At 35.2% G+C, this 4,928-nt stretch overlaps 1 long non-coding RNA gene across 1 annotated transcript; it reads right to left on the bottom strand.

The window, feature by feature from the left end:
• Positions 1–3,049: 3,049 nt before the first annotated feature.
• On the bottom strand, positions 3,050–4,716 carry LOC145771678 (uncharacterized). The gene is made up of 3 exons (XR_014289252.1): positions 4,627–4,716; positions 3,999–4,149; positions 3,050–3,320 (listed from the first exon to the last, which is right to left on the bottom strand). It is a non-coding gene; the product is annotated as an uncharacterized LOC145771678 (long non-coding RNA).
• Between the last annotated feature and the right edge of the window lie 212 nt (positions 4,717–4,928).

Below are 4,928 nucleotides of genomic sequence, written 5' to 3'. Positions count from 1 at the left end.
CGTACATACAAAGATCAAATTTCAAGATAAGCTATACTTTAGCCTATCGGAGAATAATCACTAATCAAGCACGGCCACCAAACCTGAAAGAATTTACTTTAAAAGACTTTGCACTGAAGACGTGCTCCATGTTCGGTAGCACAAGCAATTTTGAAGCGATTGAAAAGCGACACATTGAAGAGAATGGCTGATGAGTGAGCAGAATGTCTATGTTTACGTCTGTCAATCACCAAATTAAAAACAGAAACTGACACAATTGTTTTGGCTTGTTATTTTTGCAAGTTGAAAATAATATTTTATGCAGCGGTAAATTTTTCGTGAAACCTCTTCTTGCTCGCTGTCTTGGACCATGCTGTCCTGGAAAATTCAGATCTCCAAATTTTCAACCCTAGTGATATTGGGCTACGTCTGCAGTGGCTATAGGTTTGTTGTAACAGGTGTAATAAACCTACACAGTAACTAAAATATCCAACATAACTCTAATTTTAAAATAGACCTGCACGACAGTTAAGTGAAGACTTTAACAACGTAACGGTCTTAACTTAACTATGGGCTATAGCCTATTAGCATGCTCAGCATAATCATCAGCGATAAATGTAGTTTGAACAGAGATATATGGAAGTTCAGGATGCGAATAAGCGTAATTGTCACACGCCACAAAGTGAATTTTCTCATAACCGTTTTAAAAGTTCCCCAATTGCAATTACAGTGCACCAGTGCCTTTTCCTCTGAAACCCCCTTGAACATGTTTCAACTTTATAAAAGAACGCCATCTCTTTTTGACAGCGGTATGCGCAAATTTTTGTGTGATTTCTAAGAAAAACAATGCATTCGTCCTAGCAAATGTTAAGTTTCCAGTCGTCCATGTTCTCGCTCAATTTTTGTTTATAAAACCTCAAAACTTTTCCCAATTACAATTTTTCTTCCCAGCAATTTGAAGTTTACACAAATTGTAGTCTAGATTTCCCTTCTATAACATTGGTGCAAAACCAGTAGCCTACTTGCTGGGAGTATATGCCTAAAGCAGTGCTTCCACTTCTGACAATTGATAAATCCTCTTCCGTTTCCTTTTTGTCCTGAAAAATCCCTTTTTTCTCAGTCGGAAATCCTTCAAAATTTCCTTCACAGGCGAGGTTATATTTGACGTTATTTAAGTTAAAAAAGGTGCTAATACAACTTTAAAGTTATTATAATCTCAGTTAAAGCTATTTTAGTAAAAAGTATATAAAGTAAAAAGTAAAGCTATTTTTTTTTACTGATTTTATAGCCTACATTTGGTTAAATCCTTTAGATGGATCCATGGCCACCTAAAGATACGGCCTGATTTGTCACATTTTGCAGAAATTTCCAGGTTTTTCTAACTTTGGGCGAATGTTTGAATAAATTTTTCTAAAAATTAGATTTTTACGCTTTCTTTATTCTTTTCCCCACATGCCACAATAGGTTTTAACATCCTCACATGTTGAAAAACAAAGAAAATTTGATTTCGAAGATTTTAGTCAGACTGTTAATTTTCAATAACAGTCTGATTTTGCGTTTTTCAACTTACTTTTTCTCGTTTGCTATTGCTTCCCCAAGGCAACAAAAAAGTTTTATGTCATTAGGAAACCGCAAAAAGTAAAAACATCTCAAAAAATGTCAGTCAAGCACTAGCAGTAGCTGTAATCAAAATCTGCAAAATGTGACAAATCAGGCCGCATCTCCAGGTGGCCATGATGGATCCTACAAATAATATATGTCCTATTCTCTAAACACCGAGAAGCCAGAACACAGGTTAAGGGTCTTCAGATACATTTTATTACTAAAGCTATTTTAATCTTGATTTTTTTTCAGTAGCATCGGTATGTCAAAGCAATACAATGACGTGGTTTACTACCTTCGTTCACTGTCCAGACAAAAAACTGCTTGTCAGTTAGTCGATTCTGGGACATTTACCACCTGGAGTCTTGGACATCATTTACCAATTACCGTACCACTCTCATCTTTCCTATACCCGGGCTCCTAACCAATTACTAACATCGAAAATGTACAGGTGGTAAATATCCAGTACCGTAACGAATTATCCATTCATTAACAAATTTATTTTTGTGTTTAGTGCAGTTTTTCTTGATGCGCTAACTTAACACTATAGGCTAGGCTATCTCTTTTTTCTCCTTGTCAGTAACGTCTTCACAATCATCTGAGACTGATGAAAAACTTCAGGATACTAGGCTTATTCATGATAGGCTACTGACTCAGTCTGACTGTGTATACTATGTTGTACATGCACACATACACAGCCTAGCTCGCTCTATTATTATGACACCATAATAAGATAGCATAGGCTATAACTAACTTTTCTAAACCGGAAGGATACCACTAGCCTAAGCTTATCATACCTAACTGTACGTTGAAGCTCAGCGAACTTTGTCATTGCTACTCAAGTTCAACTGTGAATCAACGGATTACCGGTACCTAATTGTAACTAAAAGAATTGAGAACTAACTTACTGCACTCACGTCCAATTCCCACAATATCGAGAATAGAAATCAAGCGACAGAAAGGCGAGAATGGGAAAGTGAGTGAGAGCATAGATGTGAGGGGTGGTTCCGGATGGCGACTGACCACGGAAACCAGCTGATTATCGTTATTCCAGTCGTTTTTAGAACTTTTGAAAGGGAATATCAATAAAATTTTCTTTAAAATTGCTCAAAATAACAATTCCCTTTTTAAGACAAAATTTCCTTGTAAAATTGTTAAAAATCCTTAAAAAATTCTTCCTATCTTCATTTCCTTTTTTTATCCTTCGAAACGTTGAAAAATCCCGATTTTGGGATAAAATCCTTCAAAGTGGAAGCACTGGCCTAAAGTGAATCCAAAAATGTTGCCAGATGTTTTTGTCATCCAAACTTCATATTACACAAGCTTCGTTGTAAACTTGCCTAACTTCAAAGCCAATGCTTTTTAATTAAAGCGTATTCCACAGTTTACAAAGCTGCACAAAGTTAATTCAAAGGGTCTTTTTATCCATTTATTGACAAAACTCGCTCTCTACTCTCAGCAGGTAATTTTGCATTTCTTGCATTTGGATATTAGCCTACTGTTTCAACTTGAAAAATTACAACACTTTGACAACAATAATTATTAAGCCTTTCGGATAAAAAAAAAAAAGACAAGAAAGTTATTGTTTAGTTGGTAGTTTGTGTAGCAGCTTTCAGACTTCATATTATGCTAAATCGAACAGTGATCTCGACAGTTCACGCAAAGCATTCGCATGGAGACTAGACTTCGTTTTCTTCGTTTGAGAAAAATATCATCGTTATTATTGCTCCAACGATCACCTGGAAAATTAAAATAATAGGAAATTAATAACAATAAATCAGTAATTTACATTTTAGTAGAAACAACTGTAGCCTACTTTGTCGTTTGGGACTATTATGAAACGGGAATTCAGCAGATCTGGCTTTTATGGCCTCTTTGTAGCCTATTGTAGCTTACAGTACTTTACCTACTTTTCTATGGTGGCGCCTTATTTATGAATCAATAATAATTGCATTTCACAACCAATCCTTTTCCTTTGAATAGGATTGCAACTGGTAAAATTAGCACAAGCAAAGCCTAATCAAACTGCGTAAAACAGCCTACTTTTTGATGAAGCAAAAAACATCCCGAAAATATTAGCTTGATCAAGATTTACAAGGAGACACAATTCATAATAAAAAAATAAGAATAGAAAGAAAAGTAAAGAAAAATATTGCTCACAAAAAATCAATGAAAAACACTCAAAAATAAAACCGGTTATAGTTACTGTTATGATATTTACGAAACCCAGTTAGAAACCCTGCTCGTCTGCACGAGTAGAGATTAGCTTTCATCCTCGTGATTGCTTTATCCGTTTATCGTACCGTCTGATAGAACACAAATTAGTGCAGCAAAGGTTGATTATTCTTATTACAGTTTCAGAACTGAGAAAGCTTATTGTAGCTTTATTTATTATGTAAGAAGAACACAACAGTTACCTTGTCGTTTTTTGATTAATTGTGAGTTGCACATGAAGCAAACCTTGCTGCAGTTTTCACCCAACCACTTTGATACTCCTGACCTTTTTTCTTCTATTTCATGCGCGATTGATACAAATAAGAGTGAAAACAGAACTGCTGCTGTGCTTATCTGCGCAACATCAAAATAAAACATATAACATAAAATAAATGACAAAATCACCACTCTGCATTAGGCCTACTTACAGTCTATAGTAGTAAGGCGTTCAAGTCTAGTGTACATTTACTGCACTGATGAGACCTTCAGGTCGAAACAGTGGCGTCCTGTTTGTAGTGTATGTATAACATAACATTTAAACATAAACAATATCAACATAAACTTCACCAACATCAAGCCACACAACTGAGATGTCAATGTGTTTTACCGATACTCGATCAGACATCCTCACATTGCCAAAACCCACTGAGTAACTTATGTGCAAGTTGCTGATGGGGTGTAGAGAAGATTGAATCCGACAACTTTCATAATTTACTTGCATTGCAAAATGCAAATTAAACATAAGCTATTTAGATATAAAATTTGTGGAATTTCTGAAGATAAATCAAGCTTCTACTCTAATGAGAAAAAATATCATCAATCGAATCTTACCTTTCTATTCATTGTAGCCTACCGTATAATTTTGGGAACAACTTCTCTCAGAGTTTTTTGCTGATTTTTCCTTTGGCAAGTGCTCTGATCTCTTTGGCCTACACACAAAACTTATAAAGAAGACGTACGTTTCTCCTTTTATAAAATTCCTTGTTGATGCTTGTGTCCAAAAATAAGTCTGCGAAAAAACGTTGTTCTTGATTCCCTTTTTACCAAGTATGCGTGTAAAGGCATACACCATGGTATCTTGACAATTAATATTTATGAAGCTACAATTAGTCCAGCTAGCTTCAAAACTACTA

This window comes from Aplidium turbinatum, chromosome 6 (assembly GCF_918807975.1).
Source record: "Aplidium turbinatum chromosome 6, kaAplTurb1.1, whole genome shotgun sequence".
Lineage (NCBI taxonomy): Eukaryota > Metazoa > Chordata > Ascidiacea > Aplousobranchia > Polyclinidae > Aplidium > Aplidium turbinatum.
This window is presented reverse-complemented; position numbering and strand designations above follow the sequence as displayed.